Source organism: Diabrotica virgifera, chromosome 7 (assembly GCF_917563875.1).
Source record: "Diabrotica virgifera virgifera chromosome 7, PGI_DIABVI_V3a".
Lineage (NCBI taxonomy): Eukaryota > Metazoa > Arthropoda > Insecta > Coleoptera > Chrysomelidae > Diabrotica > Diabrotica virgifera.
Genome location: NC_065449.1, coordinates 90,328,491 through 90,354,749, shown reverse-complemented (window position 1 = coordinate 90,354,749; position 26,259 = coordinate 90,328,491). Strand labels below are relative to the sequence as shown.

General features: G+C 33.3%; 1 protein-coding gene across 2 annotated transcripts in view; it reads right to left on the bottom strand.

Moving 5' to 3' along the window:
• The window catches only part of LOC114329513 (uncharacterized), a 210,544-nt gene that overhangs the window by 62,671 nt on the left and 121,614 nt on the right, over positions 1 to 26,259 (bottom strand). The gene's annotated exons all lie outside the window — the stretch shown is intronic.

Genomic DNA, 26,259 nt, shown 5'->3' with positions numbered 1-26,259 from the left:
AACAACTAAATATACGTTGCAACGATTATGGACTAAAAATAAATTTGAAGAGAACCAAGTTCATGGTATTTACAAAAGCACAAAACATCAGAGTTAGACTAGTACTGGATAATACAGAAATTGAGCAAATATCTTCGTACAAATACCTTGGAGCATGGATCATAGAAGATACTGATCAGACAAAAGAAATAAGATGCAGCATTGAAATTGCACGATCCATTTTTAACAAAATGAGGAAACTTTTCTTTAATCGCAATATCAATATAACGCTCCGGATAAGAATGCTTCGTTGTTATATTATCTCCACCCTTTTGTATGGGGTTGAGGCATGGACACTAAAACAATCCAACATTAAAAACCTGGAAGCATTCGAAATGTGGTGTTATAGACGTATTCTGAAAATATCATGGACAGATCGTAAAACAAACGCACAAGTGCTCGAACAACTAGGAAAACAATGCGTAGTTATAAATTCCATAAAAATCAGGAAGTTGGAATACTTGGGGCACATCATGAGAGGTGAAAAATACGAACAATTAAGGAATATAATGCAGGGCAAAATCAAAGGCAGAAGAAGCGTAGGAAGACGTAAAATCTCGTGGCTACGCAATCTCCGTGAATGGTTTGGATGCAGCTCAATTGAACTATTCCGGCGCGTAACCAACAAAATTATAATTGCCAGAATGATTTCCAATCTCCGATACGATAGGAGCGGAACTTTAAGAAGAAGAAGTCCTAGATTTCACCCAACATGACCGGAAGTAGAACTGAAAGTCGATATTTGAAATATTCGTGTAAACAAGATGGTGGGTTTTTTAAACCCTACCATAATAAAAAAAAATAACAAAGCAAATAAAAACAGTCGTGAGAAAAACTAACTGAATTTAAATTAAAGTCACTGCTGCTCTTCTTTTAGAAAAGAAAAAACTTTTCCCGTTTTCCACCGTGTTCCCATTTTTACAAAGGTTATAAGAAAGTGTACTTGTTTTTGAAGCATTTTTCTATATCAATTAATCATTTTGCGATAACTTATTCACTCCGTGCGTGACCATGGTGGGGATACACGAAAGTATGCCAGTGCCCGTAGCGGCAAAATATGACAACTTTTGCGAATAATGACTAAATAATTTTTTTCAATGGAGATTTCGCTTACCATATTATTAGCCGTTTTTAACTTTATCATTTATAAAAAGACTAAGTTTTCACTCTAATGGCATATAGAACATCCCACCAGAATGAAAACAATGGGAACCTTCTCTGGTTACACCTCCGAGGCTTCTACACTTTGCAAGCCATACGGATGCTGAGACTAAGGAAGATGAGGGAATTCTACAATTTACAATTCACGTCCCATCTGCTCAGCGCGGTAAAGTTCCAACGAGAATGGTTCCCTTCATACTCCACACAGAGTAAATGTAAATCAAAAATGGATAACCATTTTAATTTCGTTGAAAAACGAAAATACAGCCGATTTATCATTTATATTTATATTTTCATACTGACTTTCTTTCCTTCCCCGATCTGGTGGTATATTCCTAATGTCATCTATTTCCATTTTGTGTTACACACTAGGGTGGTGCGAAAAAAGTCAAGTTGGATAATCCCGTTTCGCTATAGTGCGGAAAAGATCCGATTAGTAATTACAAGAAAAAAAAAAACAAAAATTATTAAAATCAGACTTTATCTTCATATCCCGCAACGGGCCTAGATTATGAAAAAAAAAACGAAATTTTACCTTTTTTCGGAAATTTTTATTTATCCTCCATGTACGTTTTATTTATCGCTATATTAAAATTTATTTACAGTTTGCATGGTTGAGTAATAAAAACAACAGTTTTACGCATCTAACGAATATCTTCCAATCCCGCAAGGTCAATCAAAATCTATAAAAATTTGAAATTTTCGATGATTTTGATACATTAAAAAACATTTAGTTATCTCATTTTTCTCCTACATTGTGAAGTTTTTCGCTTGTTTATGGGTGTCCCGAAAAGATTGGTCATAAATTATACCACAGATTATGGGGTCAAAAATAGGTTGATTGAACCTCAGTTACCTATATACAATAGTGCACATAAAAAAAGTTACAGCCCTTTGAAGTTACAAAATAAAAATCGATTTTTTTTCATATATCGAAAACTCTTAAAGATTTTTTATTGAAAATGGACATGTGGCATTTTTGTGGCAGCTTCATCTTAAAAAAAAATTACAGTGAAATTTGTGCACCCCATAAAAATTTTATGGGGTTTTGTTCCCTTAAACCCCCCCCCCCCAAACTTTTGTGTACGTTCCAATTAAATTATTATTGTGGCACCTTTAGTTAAACACAATGTTTTTAAAACTTTTTTGCCTATCAGTACTTTTTCGATAAGCCAGCGTTTATCGAGATATTTTGAGTATTTGTCGAATCCACCACATATTTGTATATGGTTAAGTACGATTATAGAGACCTGTTAATAATCTGAAAATTTATTTATAATTTACATTTTTAGGTATATTTTGCAAAAGAAGCCACATCTCGATAAAAGGTGACTTATCAAAAAAAGACTAAGAGGCAAAAAAGTTTTAAAAACACTGTGTTTAACTAATGGTACCACAATAATAGTTTCATTGGAACGTACATAAACATTTTGGGGGTTTAAAGGAACAAAACCCCCATAAAATTTTTATGTAAATATATTAAGAAAGAAGCCGCATCTCGATAAAAACTCGCTTATAGAGAAAATACTAAGAGGCAAAAAAGTTTTAAAAACGTTGTGTTTAACTAATGGTACTACAATAATGAATTAATTGGAACGTACACAAAAGCTTGGGGGGGGGGGTTTAAGGGAACAAAACCCCCATAAAATTTTTATGTGGTGAACAAATTTCACTATAATTTTGTTTTAAGATGTTCCTGCCATAACAATGATACATGTCTATTTTCAAGAAAAAATCTCTAATAGTTTTCGATATATTGAAAAAAATCGATTTCTATTTTGTAACTTCAAAGGGCTGTAACTTTTTTTGTGAGCACATTTGTACTAAGGTAAGTTAGGTTAAATCGATCTGTTTTTGACCCCAGAATGTGTGGTATAATTTATGACCACTCTTTTCGGGACACCCTGTATATTGTATGACAATACTTAAATAACCCAGAACTCACAACGAGGAGGTGGTTGCATTTCTAGCTCCACACACACACCCTTCTCTCCAACCAACCAATGAGTGTAATTTTTACATTATTTACATAGTAAATTTCTTTTTCATGTTTGTATCCAGCTTTTAAACGTCAACTTTGTATTGTGATTTGGTGGTGGAATCTGGCAGCATGGACCTTGATTTAAGTGTTTCCTTAATGAATCCATCTCTTGATTGGGGCCCACATACATTAGACCAGGGGTGACCAACTTAATCGGACTCGAGATCTACTGTCTGCCTTTTTAATTCTCTGCAATCTACCGACTAGGAATTTTCGTAATATTTAGAACGGGAATAGGTAGGTCGGTAGATAATTTTTTCTTGTCATCGATAGACTGACCTGCGATCGACGGGTTTGCCTCCCCTGCATTAGACGATGCTTCCGTGAACAACTTTAGGCACCTCTCATCAGCTTGCGTGTGTCAGAGATAGTTTTGTACATTCCAGTCTGGTATGTCGCCCGATGTAATGCAATAACTTATATTTATCTTTATTTCACACTTCGAAGAAGTGGTGGAGAAAATAGTTTTGCAACAGTCTGCAATAGTTTTGAAACATTATATTCCAGTCTATTATTTCAGTTTAGTCCCGTGCTTCAAAATTTCAAGTACTATGGAGAAATGAAACACGCTAGAGAGCTAGGGCTAAGGAGAGTGTTAAAAGCCGGATAGACTAAAGCCAAGGGCAAACGTATTAGAAATTTTATCCCTTCTACTTTAAATTTTGAAGCACAGGACTACAACACTGAAATATTAGATTGGAATGTTGCAAAACTATCTTCTCCACCAGTTCTTCAAAGCGTTTCAAAAGATATAAGTTCCTACATTATATCAAGCAACACGCTAGACTGGAATGTACAAAACCATCCCTGCCATAAGCAAGCTGTCTAGCGGTACGTAGAGTTAATCACGGAAGTATCGTCTAGTCTAATGTATGTGGGACCCAATCAAGAGATTGATTCATCAAGGCAACACTTAAATCAAGGTTCGTGCTGCCAGATTTTACCACCAAATTAAAATTCAAAGTTGACGTTAAAAAGCTGGACACAAACAAATGAAAAAAAATGTACTATGTAAATAATGTAAAAAACACACACTCATTGGTTGTATCGAGAGAAGGGTGTGGGTGGAGTAAAAAGTGCAACCACCTCCTTGTTGTGAGTTCTGGGTCGCTTAAATATTATTATACAATATCTAAACAAGCGAAGAGCTTCACAATGTAACAGAAAAATGAGATAACTAAATGTTTTTTAATTTATCAAAATCATCAACAATTTCAATTTTTTATAGATTTTGATTGGCCTTGCGGGATTGGAAGATATTCGTTAAGTGCCTAAAATTATTGTTTTTATTACACAACCATGCAAACTGTAAATACATTTTACTATAACTATAAATAAAATGTACATGGAGAATAAATAAAAATTTCCGAAAAAACGGTAAAATTTCATTTTTTCATAATCGTTAGGCCCTTTGCGGGATCGGAAGATAAAGTCCGATTTGAATAATTTTTGTTTTGTTTCGCAAATCGCAATTTTTCCGCACTATAGCGATACATTATTATCAACTTGACTTTTTTCGCACCACCCTATCACACACACACCACAAAATTAATAGTTCAATAGACCTAGCTAATGTTAAAATAGGGTACCAATAATAATAATTTCCACTGCCTAATTGCTTTCGATGTATGTACACCTAATAATTAATGTTAACACCGACAACTAAACTATAACGAAAAAGAACTTCCAAATAGCCGCTTTTAAACTTGGCGTTTATTTGACACTCGAACTTATTGTTTGTATAATAAATTTTATCAAAAATGGTAAATAAATATTACATTAACGTCAAATATGCCGTATTATGTGTATCATATGTTAAACGTCAAATTGTGTTCGCCAAAAATTTCAGGCGATTACGCTAGGTGTCGCGTCAGTCATACACGGAGCGAATATCAAAAAGCCTTTGTATTTAAAAGAATAGCTTCAGAACAATAAAGAGAATAACATTAAAACATTTTTGCTATTATTTTTTACTTCGATATTTCCTTGACAAATATCGGGTTTAAATCTTCAAGACGAAAAAATTTATTATTATAAAATATATGATGAAGGAGAAATACGTTTCAAGAGCAATATCCTTTATTATAAAAGTTAAAGGATGTCAAATGTCACAGCCAAGGCGAACTTGACCTAGTTTCGCTCAATAGTAACGCCAGCAAAGTATATCTGAGAATCGAGCCCGATGACTTTTTGCAGGCGGAATAAATCGTGACCTTTAACGGCCTTTAATGGCCTTTAATATAGTTTATTGATTCAGAACAGGACTTGGTTTTGTGCGTCACTTCATTTTTTTGCTAGAGCAATGTGTTTGTCTTTAATAAGAATCTAGATGAACACTTTTTAATATAACTGTTCAATATTTCATTATATTTACGTAAGTGTAAAATTAGAATCTAACAATAAAAGTGTGGAAACGGTCTATTATCTCCTGACTTAATTATTTTCAGATTTAAAGCTCTGACACGTCGATTTTTATTTTTAAATTATGGTTTTTTGACGTATAGTACATAATAGTGACGTCATCGATTTGGGAGTAATGAATAGGGGTCGTGTCGTAGCTCATTTGAAAGGTGATTCAATTCTCAGTAATATTCAGTAATATAAACATTTACATCATTATTTATACAGGGTGGCCAAAAAATCATTTTTGAATTAAAATAAATGTCGCATAAAGAAGAATGTATGTAATTTATTGAACTCAAAATACATTTTACTGATGCCACATATAATAAGAAAAATGTTTATTTCATAAATAAACATTGCTTTTCGTTTAAATTAAATGTCAAACAGCCACACACCTGCCTCTTGACAGTTTGAACATTTAATTTGAGCGAAAAGCAATGTTTATTTGTGAAATAAACATTTTTTTCTCTTTTCTATCAGCAGTAAAATGTGTTTTGAGTTAAATAAATTATATGTATTTTTTTGCGGCAATTAATTTAATTCAAAAATTATTTTTTCTGGCCACCCGGTATAAATAATGATGTTAATGTTTATATTACTGAATAGAGAATTGAATCACCTTTCAAATGAGCTACCACACGACCCCTATTCCCATTAAAAAAAATCGATGACGTCATTACGCCCAAATCGATGACGTCAATATTATGTAATATACGTCAAAAAATCGTAATTTAAAAATAAACATCGACCTCTCAGAGCTTTAACTCTGAAAATAATTAAGTCATGACTTTACTCAGACTTTACGAATGAACTGTATAATATACATTATTATAGGGTAGCGAGAAAGTATGGAAACACGGTAATTTATCGAAAACCCTTGAACAATTTTTATAGATTTTAGTGGGTAAGGGTCTTCTAATGCGTTCGATATTATAATGGTACTTACATTGTTGTCAAATCTTCCGTTTTTCAGGAAATCGAATGAACTTTCCTTTTTCAAATGGAACACCCTATATTTTTTGCGTTTTGAAGTCATTAAGAAATACTGATTATTTTCACTTTATATTCCCTATACCGAAATGACACAATTTCGGACTTATTGCTACATTTATTAAAAAAAAATTAAACAAATTATAAAAATCAATTTTTTCGGCCATGTAGACATTATTTTATATTAATTGGATCCTTGTGAACAAAAAAAAATCTTTTGTAATTTTTCTCTAAAGTTAATCGTTTCCGAGTTAGAAACAATTTAATACTGAAAAAAAACTCGAAAAATGACGATTTTCAAGGTTCAAATACATAAGTAAAAAGAATAATTTTTGAAATTACGAAATACCTAAATTCAAGTTCAGACCTTCTTCTATCAGCTCCCTATAAGAATTTTTTGCAAGTTTTATTTTTTTTATTGTTAATTAAGCGTATATGAGAGGACTGACGATCGGGCTACATTAACAACTAAAAACAATTCTTTAAAATGAAATAAACCAAATTACTTGTCGGTAGCTGATAGAGTTTTTAACTTGAATTTAGGCACTTCGTAGTTTCAAAAATAATATTTTTACTTTTGTTTTTGAACTTAAAAATCGTCATTTTACGATTTTTTTCAGTTTTAAATTGTTTATAACACGAAAACGATTAACTTTAGAGGAAAATGACAAAATATCTTTTTTGTTCTCGATGATATAAAGAACATAAAATAATGACTACCCGGGCCAAAAAAATTGATTTTGATAATTTTGAAATTTTTTTTAATAAATGTAGCAATACCTCCGAAATTATGGCATTAGGTATAGGGAATATAAAATGAAAAATAATCAGTATTTCTTAAGGTCTTCAAAACGGAAAGTTCATTAGATTTCCAGAAAAACGGAAGATTTGACAACAATGTAATTACCACTATAATATCGGCCGCATTAAAAGACCATATAAAAATCGTTCTAGCGGTTTTCGATAAATTATAGTGTTTCCATACTTTCTCGCTACCCTGTATAATATTCTATATACCTGCGGTATTTCTCGTTAAAAATGTTTGTTAAGCAAGAAACCCATTATGAACGGCCAGCACGGCACAGCCCGGCACGGCACAGCACAGGCCGGCCCGTCCAAAAACCCATTTGTAACGGCCAGCGCGGCACGGCACCGGAAAAATGATCATTTGCCATAAATGATAATGTATTTTTATTAATAAAATATATACAGAGAGGGGCTAAATTATCGAATAAATTCATTTTCTCTAAAATGGACGGCTTTGGAAGAAAATACCAAAACAGGTCTATTTTTACTTTTAAATTACAATTTTTTGGCATATACAGTGGAACCTCGATTATCCGTCACCTCTGTTAACCGTCAGGGTCCATTAAGTTATATTGTATACACAAGTAAAAATTGAGTCATCAATTCATTTTGTTTGAGCATTGCGATAAGCCAAACGAAATTCATTGAAATGTACACGTGCAGTTATGCCAACACCGCATTTTTTTATGTAAATAATTTTTGTTCTTATTCAGGGCTCTGGATTAAATTTCAATTTAAATAGGTAATGATAAATGATACCATACTTTTAGAGTTCTATTTTTAGAATCGCAAGCCGAAAATAAAAATGTACATCACACAAATTATTAGTTAATATCTGTGTGTCACCATAACAGTATGATTTTTATTTTTTTAATGTTCTGTTAACCGTCTTCTCGATTATCCGTCATACCCCTGGTCCGGTGCCCTGACGGATAATCGAGGTTCCACTGTATTTCATACTAGAGACGTCATTCATCTGAGCTTAATGATGTAATCGATGATTTTTTTAAATGGGAATAGGGGTTGTGTGGCATCTCATTTGAAAGGGTGTTCAATCCTCTATTCAGTAATATAAACAATAATATCATTATTTATACAGGGTGGCCAAAACAATAATTTTTAAATTACATTAATTGACGCAAAAAGAAGAATGTATGTAATTTATTTAACTCAAAATACATTGTACTGCTGTCAGTAAATAGAAAAAAATGTTTATTTCACAAATAAACATTTCGTTTCACTTAAATTAAATCACAAACAGCCTCCCACCTACCTCTTGACAGTTTGAACATTTAATTTAAGCGAAAAGCAATGTTTTTTGCCAAATAAACATTTTTTCTATTTTCTGACATCATTAGAAAGTATTTTGAGTTAAATAAATTGCATACATTCTTCTTTTTTCGTCAATTAATTTAATTAAAAAAGTATTTTTTGGCCACAAATGAGATGCCACACGACCCATATTCCCATTTAAAATAATCATAGATTACGTCATCACGCTCAGATGGATAACGTCACTAGTATGAAATATATGCCAAAAAATTGTAATTTAAAAATAAAAATCGACGTGTTTCGGGATTTTTCTCCAAAGCCGTCCATTTTAGAGAAAATGAATTTATTCCATAATTTAGCCCATCTCTATAATATATAGGAGAAAAATGTTATGTATTGTTTTAATTTTATTTTAGAAACGCATCATGTCATCTATGATATATTTTAAAAACTATCGTAAAATAAAAGTTTTTAAAAGACATAAACTACACAATTTTAATGAATATATCATGTTAAAAAAACGAATTCATGGTTAAAAGATAATGTACGTACCTGTCCATTGATCAGAATGTTCGGATATTTGTACCTATGCATTGTCCTTTTTCTTGGTATCGTGATAACCTGGGTCCGATGCATCATACAAAAATGGGTATTCTCTGACACTCTCAATTAAAAGTTCGTCCGTATTATTTCAAAAGAAACAACGCGCTTTCAATTAAAAAATCAACAATATAATATTTTATAACAATTATGACACACTGGCGCCGACTGGCCGTTCCTGGCCGTTCGACTCCAACGGATTTTATTCTACTCGGAGAATTTCGGCCGTTCCGTTTGCGTGCTGGCCTGTGCCGGGCCGGGCTGGCTGTTCATAATGGGTTACGTTGCATTTAAAACTATACAAATGAATTTGGACTGTCCTGTGCCGTGCCGGGCTGTGCCGGGCTGTGCCGGGCTGTGCCGTGCTGGCTGTTCATAATGGGTTTCTTGCTTTACACTTCTATTCGATGGTTTTTTATAGCCTCGATCTATTTCCAGTTTTATAATGTTTATTCCAGCCCTGTAATCGACCGGCGACGATGAAAAGAAGGATATTAAGTTAAAGGTACCGCTCCTCAATCAATTAATAAAGATGTACATGTATCTCATTCGACAAATTGCTCTGTCAATATACTAATAAAGGTAATTGAGTTTAGGTACGTAATTGACTAACTGGCTGAAAGACGACACGGTATGGTCGTAAACAATGGGAAAATTAAAGATTAGAGAAGCAAATTTGTTCTGCAGCGTTTAGGTCTAATTTATTTATATTTTTAGCATATTGATCGAAGCAATATTTTAATCTGGTCAAGTTGTAATATATTTCGTTTTACTGTATTACAATTTCAAAGTGAATTGAATTTCATATAAAATATGCAGCCATAAATATACAATAATAGAATAGGTTTCGAAATACTACAATAGAGCTCTAGACTGTAGACTAGACGATATTCTATTTTCAGCAAATGTCAGCATTAAATCAAATACTCCCATGGAGGAGTCAAATATCTCAAAATAAGCAAATAAGCTATTCTATCTATCAGCGAGGTTCCTACAGCCTCTGCCGCTTCTCGCATTTCGACCGCCATCGTTTTCTGTCCATCCATTCGTCTTCTTTGATGGCTCTATCTTTCATGATGTGCCGTACATTTTCTTCCCAGGCAACTGAAGGTCTTCCCCTTCTTCTTCTTTGGTGTGGTATGTAATTTAAAGCTTTCTTTGGCCATCTATCTTTATTCATTCGTTTCACGTGACCATACCACACTAGTTGTCTAGTTTCAATTTTATCTACACTGGAATATACAGTATGTGTCCTCCTTCTAATATCTTCATTCCTGATGTGATCTTTTTTAGATATACCACACGCTCTCCTTAGATAATCCATTTCTACTACTTCTATTCTTTTCCTATCTTTTTTTGTCATCTGCCAAACTTCTGCCCCATAAGTCATAATAGGCTCTGCCAAGGTACGATAGATTGTCAATTTCGTTTCTTGCCTTATATCTTTAGACCACGGTAGAGAGCTCAGAATGTTTACCGCTTTTTTGCCCTGCTGCGTTCTCTTTTCGATGTCTCTTTTGGTAGTGCCTTCTTTAGATATTATAGATCCGAGATATTTATATTCATTACATCTTTTCGTGGTTCTAATTTCTAACTCTGGATCTTCTTCATCATCCCCTATTTTAGGATACTCTGTCTTTGACATATTCTTATTGAGGCCCCATTTTTCATATTCTTTCTTTAGTTTTCTAAACATGTAGTCCATGTCTTCCTCATCAGCTATTCAATTAATTCAATTAATAAGCTATTCCATTAATTAAAAATGAAAAAATATAAGCTGGACAATATCAACTGAGTGAAATAAAAATTAATCAAAATAGAAGTGGATGAATAAAGCGGAATAGGGAAAAAATGGTTAATAATAAAATATTATATCCAAAGATGCTCATTATTTTTCAAAATAATCTTTTTTGAAAAACGATTTCTGGAATGGAAATCGCAGAGTCTTATTCTTCTTCTCCTTCTTATTTCTCATAATCCTTAGTGCCTTCAGGGCGTCGGATGTACAATTCCGCCTCTTATCCATTTCTTCCATACACTTTTATTGGTAGCCATGTTCTTCAAATCCCTTATATTCATGCCGCACTTTTCGCCTATATCATAGATTTTTTCCTTTTATGTCTTCCTCGGACTCCCCTTTTTTCTTTTGTTTCCAATTTTTTAGCTTCATGGACCTTCTTTGTCTCTTTTGCTCCATTTGCTATATGTGGTCAAACCAGTTGAATTCTTCCTTTTTGATCTTCCCCATTATCCGACACCCTGAAGGGTACTAAGGATTATGAGAAACAAGAAGGAGATCTTCCTCATTATCGGTTCTTATTCCAGCTCTCTCCTTATATCTTGATTCCGAAATTTTTCAAACTTCGTAACTCCAGCTATTATTCTCATGTATTTCATCTCGTTGCGTTTATCATTGATTCATGTTTCTTTTTGCCCACTCCATGTTTCCGCCCCAAATGTCATTATCGGATATACCGTTATATTCTCTGAGTTTACTTTTGTTGTCAATTTCTGATTTCCCAAATGAGTAATACACGTTATACCCCATTCCAAGAATATACGTCTGTTTTGGATTATCGCGACAACGAATATTTTACTGTGAAAAATATGAAGAACGAAAGTAAATTGCAAATGATATTGTTGTTTATTGGAGTAATTATTAGAGCAAAATACTTTCGTACTTCTTACGTTGCAACAGACGTATATTCGTGGAATACACCATAGCAGCTTTCTTCAGTTTATTACTTATTGTCATGTCCGTTTTCCCATCATCTATTATATTTAACAAATATTCAAAAGTAGGTACTTGTTCCTTTACTATTATATTGGTGTTCCTTTCTTAATTCTCATCTTTATTTGTTATCGTAAGTTTTGTTTTATTGAGATTCACTTCCATTTTTAAGCGCTCGTACACATGGTGATTACCGCTGTTTACCTGAGAAACCCAAACGCCGCGGTTCAAATTAGCATAGGAACAAATGCAACCGCTCAACATGCGAATGTACACTATGTACACATGCAACCGCTCAACGTCGTCAAACCGTGGCGGTTGTAAGCGTTTGACCATATTAGGGCGGTTTGCCAGCGGTTGATGCCGTGGTTAGCCGACGTTTGTATCGTACACATAAAAGCGGTTGACTGGCGGTCCCATTCCTCCCCTAGTAATCTTACAACCGCCGCGGTTTGATGACGGATCGGTTGCATATTTACGATTCCATTTGTTCCTTGGCAACTTGAACCGCGTCGCGGCGGTTGGGGAGGTTACTAGGGGAGGAATGGGATCGCCAGTCAAACGTCGTCATGTGCACGGTACAAACTTCGGCCAACTGCGGTGTCAACCGCTGGCAAACCGCCCTCATATTATGTACGAGCGCTAAAATTCAGTCGAATTTTGGCGAAGATCGGTGGGATATGCGCATTGTATCAACAAAGTTCGATATTTTTAAGATATTCCAGAAGCCGCTACAGATAAAATGTTTTAACGACCTATTAATCATTCAGAATTACTCGACGGATATTAGTACAGTTAAAATAATTAAGACTATAACCGGACAATAATGATTTAATGAGTGAAATTTAAAGTTATTTTTACTTTAATGAAAAAAAAAGCAAGCCCATTAGCAGAACCCAATTAAACATTATTTTGCACATCATATTTGAAACATTATTGGGCTGAATAATCTCATTTTTGTTGGCAAAAAATATATTAATTTGTTTGGACTAAATTACAGTTGTGTTTATCTTAAAAAGGATATGCTACTATCAAATTCACACAGTGTTGCCAAACTGAATTTTGTTATTTTGTGTGTAAATTTTTTCCACGGATCTCCGAGGGTACAATACCTCTTTATCCGGACTCCTTGAGCTTTACAATATGTTATGGTGTAATCAACAATTCCCTGCTCTCTGGCAATAATCAACCATTATGAAAAAACTGGTTTCTTATCAAACTCCCTCAACTCTTTTAGTCCAATTCCTGTACGTTTTGTAAACTATTAGATAATATGCTAAATATATACAGTGGAACCCCGTTAACTCGGATTAATCGGGACCGCGGCCGATCCGGGTTATCGAAAATCCGGGTTAGCCGGAGAAAATGGTAAAAATTAATAAAATATGGTATGCTTACAGATAAACTCCGTTATAATTGTCACACAGACACTGGTAAACCACGTTCGCATTCCACACAAAACCACACATACAAAGCGTCGTCAAGAGTCTCATTCTTAGCTTTATTAGCTTTGCACCGATTGTCCAAACGGTCTTTTGTTATCATTTTGAAAAAAAATTCTTCGATTTTAGTTCTATTTTTCTTCCAATCCGATACTGTAGATGTACCGACACCATATAATGCTGCAAGATTCACCTTTATCAATTCTACTTATTGCTTCTAGTTTCTTTTCCATTGTCACTACAACATTTTTACGTTTTGTTGCCCTTATAGACAAAAAACGCGCACACAAAATCTGAATAGATTTACGAACGATTACAGAACGGAAGCGAACAATACGACTTTACTACACACAATACCGTCTCTGATGTTATGTTATTTAATAACAGTGATGACTAAGACCATTGTTAAAAAAAGAATTTTAATTGTCTTTTCTAAACAAAGCTAAGACAGTTTCAAATAAATAAAGGATAATACAGGTGCCTGTTGTTTTCGATAACACGACAATGAATGTGGTGTGCCATGAGTCATTTCTACTATGGTATATGTAGTTCAAATTACACAAATACCCATTATCTCTCAAATATTATATTACATTTCATTTTTATTGTTGAAATGTTTGTCTGATAAAAATCGGTCCGGGTTAGCCGGAGTTCCGGGTTATCGGGAGCCGACTTATCGGGGTTCCACTGTAATCTGGTTCTTCTTCAATTGTAATTGTCTCTGGTAATTTGTGGAGCTTCAAAAATAGACCAGGGCGCATCTGTAAAAATGTTAGTACATTTGGACGTTGAGAGGTGACTCAAATTTTTTTGCAGAAATTGCTTGAAAATAACTCAAATAATAATATTTGAGTTATCCTCCCTCTCAAAAAGGTTCGGAACATTGTTTAAATAATCAAAATGTCAAAAAATTAAGGAAAAATTCGATTTTTTTCTTCGTTTTTTGATTATAACTTTAAAAGTATTCATTTCCGAGAAAAGTTACACCAATATAAAAGGTGCGTAATTAAATTTCCTATAATATAAAATTGGTTAAAAATTTAAAAAATAGTCACCCTTGTTGCAAAATAGCAATAATTGCGAAAAAACCATACAAAAACAAGTATTAATATTTTAAGTTTTTCAACCATTTATGCTACACTTAGGACCTTCATATTTCACACAAAAATACTTTATGATACACTAAAACAATACTGTACATTTCATTAATTTCGGTGTAATAGATTTTGCAAAATAAATTTTGCAATCCAGCTTTCGCAAAAAAAATTCATTTTTTCAAAATGCTACAGGACTGAAAATAAAGCAGATAGTAAGTTTAAATTTTTTTTTGCCAATAGAAGTGTACTGTACCTTTCATTTGAAATTTACAAAATTAAAATCGATTAACTACTACGGCGTCAGGAATTTTTTTAAATAAAAATTAATTATTGGTGCTGCGCGCAGGACAGCGGATAGTTTGCTCTGATTATGCATTCCAATGACCTTTGATAATGATTGATACATTTTAATTTTTATTACATTTCGATATAAATAAATAAATTTGTTTATTGCAAAATAAAAACACATACTCTATCCTTTGAAATAACACTTTTTTTAGCAAAAACTTTCTTTGTTCATACATTTTAACTTAGAGAATATGGGCAATTTTATACTTATGAACGAATAATAATTTTATATGTAGTTACGTGGCTAAAGGTTCTGAACCAAGGCCAGAATCAAAAAAAAACTTAGAGAATAAAAGTTTATTATTTTTAAACATATACAATTGATTAAACAATATTTCAGAAACAATAATAAAATTAGTTTGATTTTTGTGGAATTAAAATATTAAAATACAACAAAATATAGAGTAAGAAAATAATATATTAGATAAAGATTGGAAGAAATTTTGGTGGAAATCAACTTGTGTGCAAAAATTTTAATTTTGCAAATTGCAAACGAAAGTTACAGTACACTTCTATACGCAAAAAAAATTTCAACTTGCTATCTGCTTTATTTTCAGTCTTGTAACATTTTGAAAAAATGAATTTCTTTTGTGAAAGCTGGATTGCAAAATTTATTTTGCAAAATCTATTGAACCGATCTTAATGAAATTTACAGTATTGTTTTACTGTATCATAAAGCTTTTTTGGGTGAAATACGACGGTGCTAAGTGTAGCATAAATGGTTGAAAAACGTAAAATGCAAATACTTGTTTTTGTATGTTTTTTTTTTCGCAATTATTGCTATTTTGCAACAAGGCTGGCTATTTTTTAAATTTTTAACCAATTCTATATTATAGGAAATTTAATTACTGAACTTTTATGATAGCACATCTTGTTTCGGAAATGCATACTTTTAAAGTTATAATCAAAAAACCAAGAAAAAAATCGAATTTTTCCTTAATTTTTTGACATTTTGATTATTTAAACAATGTTCCGGACCTTTTTGAGAGGGAGGATAACTCAAATATTATTATTTGAGTTATTTTCAAGCAATTTCTACAAAAAAATTTGAGTCACCTCTCAACGTCCATCTCAAAACAGATGGGCCCTAGACTAAAGCTAGTTTTTCTCGCACAAATCGAAATTGTATAAATCTCTGCCTAGACTCTAGACGTGTATTATTATTCTCCTAGTAGAATAAAAGTGAAATAGAAATTAATGTTACTAGACGAATCAACGAAGCACTAAAAAGCCCAAAACCTAGGAATTTTGTGCAGTAAAATAAATCGTCATGTAATTTTTTGCATTCGATTCGAGAGAGTATCAGGCAATTTTGTGTATTAAATTGATCTCCGGCAAAAATTTTTGTGCATAAGAAAATGCATTTTCAAAGTGCATTTTGAAGAGATGGATAATGAAAAATTTGGAACTCAGGAAATATTGACGTAAATGAGTTCAATTTTTATACTTAAGGGTTTTGGAGGTCACTGAACACGAATTTTATGACAGCGATGGTATCTGAGGTACCTGGAGCCCAGGGTGGAACTCGTCGCCTGGGACGATCGAATAATTCGCGGGACGATCGAATAATTCGCTAAATGAAGATTGGATCGAAAAATTGAAAAATATGTGTTCAATATTTTTCAAAAATCTATCGAATGACACTAAACACGACCCCCCACTGCACCCCCTGGAAGTGTTGTGGGGGTAACTTAAAAATATTAAATAGAAACCCCCATTTGTTATAGGAGATTTGGATTGATTAGATAAAAATAAGCAACTTTTGTTCAAAACATTTTTTCGAATTGTGGGTAGATGGCGCTATAATCGGAAAAAAACCGATTTATCGTGATACGTAAATGATAGAAACTGTCTAATATCTCGAGAAATACACTTCCAAATAAAGAACCAAAAAATAGGTGTTTAATATTTTTCAAGTACTTATCGAATAACATCCATCACGACTCTCCACTCCAGCCCTTGGAGATGGGGTAGGGGTAACCTTAAAATCTTAAATAGGAGAACCCCATTTTTATTGGAGATTTGTATTCCTTAGGTAAAAATAAATAACTTTTACTCGAGTCATTTTTTCGAATTATGGATATAGGGCGCTATAATCGGAAAAACACTATTTATTAGCTCCATCTATCAACAACTCTAAAAAATGTTTCGTGTAAATGTTACTTATTTTTTCATGAGGAATCCAAATCTGCAATAAAAAATGGGGGCTCCTATTTAAGATTTTAAAGTTACCACAACACCACCTACGGGGAGTGGAGAGTAGGATCGTGTAAAATGTTATTCGATAGGTTCTTACAAAATATTGAACAGGTATTTTTTGGTTTTTTATTTGGAAGTGCACTTCTCGAGATATTAGACCGTTTCTATAATTTACCTACGGTATTACACAATAAATCGTTTTTTTTTTCGATTATATCGCCATCTATCCAGAATTCGAAAAAATGTCTCGAATAAAAGTTGCTGATTTTTACGTAGGTAATTAAAATCAGTAACAACAAATGGGAGTCTCTATTTAAATTTAAAAATTACCCCCACCCCACCTCCACTGGGTGCAGTGGGGCAATCGTATTTAGACTCATTCGATGGATTTTTAAAAAATATTGAACACGTATTTTAGTTTTTCGATCCAATCTTCACTTCGAGAATTATTCGATCGTCCCGCGGATTATTCGACGAGTTCTACCCTGAGCACCAAGTACCTCGGAGACCATCGCCGTCATGAAATTCATGTTCAATGAACTCCAACACCCTCAAGTAAAAAAATTGAACTCATTTCCGTCAATATTTCCTAAGTTCTAAATTTTTCATTTTTTATCTCTTCGAGATGCACTTTTAAAGTGCATTTTCTCATGCACAAAAATTTCGAATCGAATGCAAAATGTTGCATGACGATTCATCTTACTGCACTATATTCCTAGGTTTAATGCTTCGTTGCCTCGCCTATACACCCTAGTTTATCTATTATCTGATTTATTACTCATGAAAATGAATAAGGACTAATCCTTGAGCGAAGCCTGATGCAATAATTTCATATGGAATCAGTCTTTCTAACACCTATGTATGCTAACACTAATTTTTACTATCTCATACATATATCTTAGACTTAGACTCTTCACCAACTGACCGAGAACTGCTTTCCGGTGCGCCCTCCGCAAAACTTTTGAGAACTCTTTACCAAATGCTTTACCAAAATCAATGAACAATATTTCTTGAAATATCCTATGAAAAACTTAAAAAGCCCTAAGCACAAAACAAAGAAAAATATTTCAAATATTATTCACGAGTGGATATGTAAAGACTGGGAAGAGAGAGAAAGAGATAGAGATAGAGAGAGACGGAGAGAGAGAAAGATAGAGAGAGACAGAGAGAGAGCGAAAGAGAGAGAGAGAGAAAGAGAGAAAGAGAGAAAGAGAGAGAGAGAGAGAGAGAGAGAGAGAGAGAGAGAGAGAGAGAGAGAGAGAGAGAGAGAGAGAGAGTGAGCGTGAGAGAGAGAGAGAGAGAGGGAGATGGAGGGGTATTCGTAAATATACTAAACTATACAGGTAAAGTAGAATATTACGTTAAAATCATATCCACAAATAAATTTTCTTTAAATATTCCCGAAATTCCACAAATTGTTAAAACAACCGTAATTTACGAAAATCTACAAAAAGAAAGAGTGAATCCGACTGAAAGCCTTCAATTTCATATTCATATCTCGGGAATAATCGCCTTTTTTATTTTGAGTTTCAGTAATAAACTGTAATCAAATAGGTATATCATGCAAGAATTCAGTTTTATTAAATGGTCTACATAACGTACATTTTACAGTTTGAGAAAAAATTGACCTATATCTACTGCACTATATAAACGAGGTGGACCAATAAAAACTGCTGACTTATCAGTTGCACCAGTTAATTAACTGACGTTAATTGCCAGTCGCTAGTGAACGGTCAATTAGATAATATCCATCACGTGTTCTGGTCAACTTACGAGTAGTATTAATGAATAAGAATAGTCATCTTTTGTTTGTGATTTATTTTTATGAAAATATTCAAGGCAGCACTACATTCCAGATTCCAGCGTATGGGAGAATAATCAATACGTCTGTTACGTCTACTATACTAAAATCACAATAAAGATGCACTCGAAATAAACGAACCAAGACACGTTAAATGTTACGAGGAGCGCTCCAGAATCATGATTCACAAAGTTTATACATTGGAAATCATGATTCGGAAGTGCTCCTCGTAACATTTAACGTGTTTGGTTTGTTTATTTCTAGTGCATCTTTATTGCGAATTTAGTATAGGAATAATCAATATCCTAATTATTCTAATTTATGTAATTTAAATATTACAATATAGTTTGTAGTATTACATGTATAAAAAAAGAAACTTTGACTGTTGACTTACCAAGCATGCAAAACTTGGCTGGTTGGTTACATATTATGCACAATTAAACCTCATAAGTAAAACAATAGTAAAAACATAGGACCGATTCATTACGTTATATCGTTTAAAACATATTTTCACATTAGTTTGGTGTTTTTTTTTTTATGTTTGTTTAATCATTTAAATAATCAACTGTTTCCACATCATAGGCTTTCTGAAATTATTCTTTTGTGTAATCTAGATTAAATTAAAATATATTTTGTTTAAATTTTTGACATCTTTTATCATTTATTGCATTATAATTTTTTTAACTATAGCTCTAGGAGATCACTACCTAGTAGAAAGTAGAATAAAAGCCAAAATCTCAAACATTAAAAAAGAAAAGGGATACAAAATTGAAAAATTGAAATAAAAAACTTAGCAGACAACAGCAAAAAGGCAGAATACAAAGAATATATTATAAAAGAAAGGCTAGAAAACAGACAAAAGTCCGAGGATATAAACAGAAAATGGGAAGCGTGTAAAAACACCATATAAAGAGACTGCCAAAGAGACCCTGGGTCTACAAAAATTGGTCAAATCAACTGAAGGGCAGTGGTTCGATGAAGAGTGTCGTAACATAACAGAGGAAAAAATAATGCATATCAACGACTACAACAACAACGTAGAACATGACAGACAGAGGAGGAATATAGAATGCTAAGGAGGGAAGAGAAGAAAATACATCGCAGAAAGAAAAGAGAACATATAGAAAAAGAACACGAAAGAAAAAGTGATAGTAAGGATAATTTAATAGATCTGTCAACGAGACCTCTATTATCTCTAGAGTACTATTCGTGAATTCGTACCTTCGAAACAAAGCAGACTAGGGAAAATCTAAGATTGCATTCCACAATCCGTCGATTTGTCTAAGTAAAATTCCATCGAATGAAATGAAGGACAACTAATACCTAATTCTGTTTCCTACCACCATCCTCTTAAGTACGTTTCATTATTTTGGTCTCTTCAGTGAGGCTTTCATTGTCGCCTCCAAAACAGAATAAAATAGTAACAGTCTTCTATTTTCTTTTAGTTTTACTCCTATTTGACCTAGATAAATTTGCTGTTTGTGGAGTGTAATCTTGGATTCCCCCTAGTCTGATTTATTTATTGTTCATTTGCCTTTCAAATTTTAGAAGGCACGCATTCAGGTTCTCACAAGAACGTTGGTTCCAACAGTAGAAGTTTTATATTTGCCGATATAAGACTTCTCATTATACAGGGTATTTCATAATTATTGAAAATATTTTAACTGTAGATTCCTGGGCTCAAAATATTATGCTTACTAAGGGAGCTAGAGTTCGTTGAAGATGGCGTCTTGTAATTAGTTTTTTTAAATATCTCCAGAACGCTTCTATTTGGAAAAATGAAAACTGGTACGCCTATTTATCTTTCAGAGATAAATGATTCCATAAATTGCGAATGTGTAGTACCGATCATAGGCGTCCCTTTTGGGTAGGGCAACGGTTATTTTATGGCGTAACTTTTTTGTCTTAAACTTTTAAACATTTTTGACACTGGATTATTAAACTGTGGGGTACTCTAATACTAAAAGTACTCTTGCTTTAGTTGGCAGAATACAACGTTTCCTAGAAAAATCGATTTGAAAATTTTTCGTTTTGTGAATTTGAAAAAAAATTTCAAAAAAAACTATTTAGAAAAATCAAAACTGGTACGTTTACTTACCATACAGAGATGAATCGACTTCATCAATTATTGCGGATTTCTAGTATCGATCAGATGCGTCCGTTTTGGGTAGATAAACGGTTATTTTATCGCATTATTTCTTGCACATAAAATAACAGAACTCACAGGCCAGAACAAAAAACATGCAAATAACATCGTTGATAGAGACCGAAAACTGATTATCAACGATTTGGATAAAATAGACAGATGGAAAGACAGATGAGAACTGTTTAATTATGAAAGGCCCGAGCTTGAAATGAACGAAGTAGTTACAGAACCTGACATAACTAAGAACTAAATTGAACAAGAAATAAGATTAGCAAAGACTAGCAAAATGACGGGACCAGATGAAATACCAAGTGAAATATTAAAGCTCTTTGAAAGTTCATGTAAAAAACCACACCTTGATCTTTTTAAAAAAGTTTATCAAACTAAACTTACGTGCATAGAAATCGCCCCCCTTCAAAATTTGGTCATTTTTGATGTCTCATATTTCCTAAACCTGTTGGCCGATTTAAGTGATTTTTTGAACATGCTATAGCCTGATTCTTTTGAAATACCACTGTATTAATATTGTTGCTAAACAGGTAAATTTTCATTGTATACCGGGTGTACCAATCAAACTGTGTTTTTTTCTCAAAGTTTGCATCACCCTGTGGAATATTCTAGCATTTATAAAATATTGAAATTAAAACCCAACTATAGCCTCAGGTTTTCTTAATATTTTGTTTTTTGATTCATTGGTTTATGTTGGATGATAAAAAAGTTAGGTACTTTAACAACTAGACATGTTCTTCATCAATACACGGTGCTTTTAAATAAGTGCGACAAACTTAAGTGGTAATTCTGCATGAAAAAATAATGACAGTTTACTTTATAAACGTATGTCCGCAAATGTTTAGTTTCCAAGATACGGGATGTTGACGTTTTTCTTACAAACTGACGATTTATTTTATTGCTTTAAAACCGGTTAGGATATGCCAATGAAGTTTAGTGAGTTTTAAGACGTAGTTATTGCACATTCTTTGACATACAATTAAGAATTTAATATTTACCATTATCGCGCATACGTGTAATATGACCGATCATATTACCCGTATGCACGCTAATGGTGAATATAAAATTCTTAATTTTATGTTTAAACATGTCTAGATTTTAAAGTACCTAACTTTTTTACTATCCAACATAAACGAATGAATCATAAAACAGAATGTTAAGAAAACCTGAGGCTATAGTTGGGTTTTAATTTCAGTATTTTATAAATGCTAGAATATTGCACAGGGTTATGCGAACTTTGTGAAAAAAACACAGTTTGATTGGTGCAACCGGTATACAATGAAAATTTACTTTTTTAGGAACAATATTATTACAGTGGTCTTGCAAAAGGATCAGGCTGTAACATTTTTAAAAAATCACTTAAATCGGTCAACAAGTTTAGGAAATATGAGACATCAAAAATGACCAAATTTTTAAGTGGGCCGATTTCTATGCACATAAGTTTAGTTGCTCCACAACGAACTAGTTTGCCGGTGTTTAAAAAGCCTATCTTGTAAGGTTTTCTTTTATATGGACTTTACGCAATTTTTGGCGATAACTACAGTCGAGGGCCCTCCCGGAATTCTGGATGGAAATATTAAAACGGTAAGTGGATTACTTTGTTTTTCTCTGAAGTTTAAATTATTTAGAAACCCGGTATCAAACCACCTTTAAAAACAAAAGAACCAGCCTTATGTTGAAGATCTTTCAATCAGGATCGTACATTTTTGGTGTGGGAATCGTCCACATGTTTGGAAAACCTCTTTGATAACGGGTAGACCCAGAAACATGGTGTCAGAGGATGGCAAGAGAATCGATTTGAATCAAAACGAAACCGTTATTTTGTTTTTAAACTTTACTCAGTATACGAGCACAAAAACGATGACGAGTCGGATAGGCAAGCTTAGATGAATCGATGGAAGGTCTTTCCTAAAAGTCGTCAGTTTGATATATATAGCTGGGCTAACAGCTTGCTTGAATAGTTGTTGACATTCATTTCATCGTTCACCGTTAGAGGTCAATCTAAGCATAATCCGGGTTAATACTTGAATATTTACGTCATCCTTTCGATGCGTTTTGATTCAAAGCAGTCTTCTTGCAAACCCTCTTTGATAACGGGTAGACTCAGAAACACGATGTCAGAGGATGGCAAGGGATTCGATTTGAATCAAAAAGAAACCGTTTATTTTGTTTTTACACTTTACTCAGTATACGAGTACAAAAATGATGACGACTCCGATAGGCAAGCTGAGATGCATGGATGGAATATCTGTCCTAAGCGTCGTCCGATTGATATTTATATGTGGGCCAACAGCTTGCTTGAGTCGTTGTCGAGATTCATTTCCTTAATATTTTAAGCCCAGAAATCTACAGATAAAGTATTTCCAATTAATAAGTAAACACTCTGTATTGATATATCAGAGTTATTAGTTTAATTCAATTATTAAAACTAGTGACATTCTGATATGTATCATAAATAATTTTATTTGAGATTATAAATTTTTTGCACAAAAGAACACACCTAACAGAAATCTTTATGGTATTTATAAACGCTCTTGACCCATCTCTATTTTCCCGAATTTCAATATGAATTCCCTGTGGGATTCAATTTTAGAACATAGTGTTTGTTTGTGTTCATGATGTCTAATATATCATTCGCTATGTCAAGGACAATAACTTAGATACTATCATTTTGTAGAAAGTATTCCAATAAAACAGATATAAATAGGTTAAATAGCTGTTTATTAATTTGTATTATCAGATGGATTTTATTTTAGGTTACTGGTTAATTGATACATAGTTGTTTTATTTGAAATTAGGCGCATGTTGTCCAAGATAAAGGTCAAAGATTTATATCATATTTTCAGGTCCCGACATTTAATTATTTTGTCGATTCCACTAAGGGCTTTGACGATGTTAGGGCAAACTGGAATATTATACAAACGGCAAGGATGCATTTTACCTCCCTTTTTATTTAACATCAATACAGAATTCACAATGCGCAGTGTTTAAAACAATTTTAAAGGTTGAGTAAACCTATGCGGTGTCCAGATGTCTTGGTCAACGCGGGTTTGATTTCAGTGATAACAATTTGCTCTCTAATTGTTAGTAGAATTGGGATGTGGTCGGGATATAAACTCCTCTACATCCTCTATTCTTATAAAATTTGTTGCTGCACCTCTGGATATGAAAAAATCTAGGAGGTCCGGGATTATGTTTGCATCACTTCTGTTTGTAACCCTAGAATGACCCAGGGAGGTTAAAAAGTATCCACAACATTGCATATATCCGATTTTCTAAATATCTTTGTTCCTAAAAATCTCAAATAATTAGTAAGTAGTTGTCATCGTACTACTGCCCTATTAGATGGCATAATTAGCATTTCTATAATTTAATTCATTTCCTCATACTTTTATAAAAACTTGACAGTGGACTATAAATAATCCCCTTGAACACCTTCAACACCATCCCAAAATGGAAAGGGACGATATCATTCATGTGTCACATTAGCAAAATCTAAAATAAAAAAGGCAAATAAGTGGGCAAAAACAACCATAGTTTGTTCAAAATGCAAGTATGTTTGCAGTAAGCACAGCAAGTAGTCAAAAATGTTTATGTATCCTACGATGATGCCAATTCCACTGAAGCCGAAGTCTCCGGGTAAATTTAAAATTCGTATCTTTTAACTGTTCCATTAACGTCTAGGAATAATATAAAAGTGGTATTTTTAAATTAGTTTAAATAAAGAAGCACGTTTTTGATTAATCTATGTGTGGACATTTATTGACCCTCCTTGGTCCTCGGTGCTTCTAATAAAAGGTTGGTCCTGCAAGGGTTAAGTGGGTTTCCCAGTAGAGTGTCATCTACAATAATTGTGTCCAGTCACAACATACTGCAATTCTTTACCTTTAGGTGTTGACAGCCTGGAACGCCAACAGGTATTTTTTGCATTAGAGTCTATGCCAATGAATTTTTCACCCAAGGTTGATAAGAAGTTAGCATAATCTTTTTTTTTGAGGTTATGTTTAGGAGGGAGATATGCAGCTGCAATGTTAAATGTGTATTTATTAGTTTTAACACTGATAGAAGCACATTGTATTTCTTCAGTTTCAATTTTTTCACCTTCCCAGTGGAGAATTTTTAACAGCGACAGCAGGCGAAACCCCGTCTTGCTAAATGATGATTTGCGATTATGTCGGTTATTCCAGTTATTGTTTCATTCTCTTCTCCAAGATATTAATGTATTTTTGCCATTTAAATTTCAGTCAACGAATATTAAGCGTACAAGTTGATTATCGAATATACCTGCCATATATTTAGCTTTTCGCGGAAACTCTGTATGAAGTTGAGGGAACAAACGAGAATTTATTATACCGGGTATAGGAATACTCCGGTTTAAGGAACAGAAATATGAGGTCCGAAAACGTTTCTACTAGCCACCAATGATCGGTTATTAGAATATCCCGGTTATACGGTGTGTCGCGTTTAAGATGAATATACCCCTATACTTCGGCTGTCAAAATAAATACAGATTTGAAATTTTGCAGTCATACAAGTTTATGGTAAATAACCCAGGAAATAATTGCAACGTAGAACAGCAGTGGCAATTCTTCAAAACCTCTATGTTAGAGCCAAGCAAGAAAGTACTTATACTGCAACCAAAATTAAGATAGAAGAATGGATGACGGAGGAAATTCTAGAGTTGATGAATGAAAGAAGAAAAAACAAAATCATTAATAAGACCCGCTATAAACAGCTTCAAAACCAAATAAGAAGGAAAATTAGGGAGGCTAAAGAAACCTACTTCTCTGAAAAATGTAAAGAGATAGAACTGCAAAACACATATGACAACTTCAACCTACATAAAAAAGTCAAAGAACTAGCCGGAATAGGAAATCAAAGAACCACAAATATATTGCTCGACAAAAATGGAAATACTATAATGAAGACAGAACGAAAACTACGACGATGGAAGAGTACGTCGAGGAACTATTTCATGACCAGGGAGAAGCTAGTACATCCGTAGATAGCCAAACGGGAGATTTAGGCCCAGAGATAACCAAATCAGAGGTTAGTCAGGTAATAAACTCTATGAAAACCAATAAATCTGCTGGTCCAGATGAATTACCTAGCGAGCTGATAAAGTTGGTCAACGAGAAAAACCTGGACATAATAGTAGAACTGTTCAACGCTA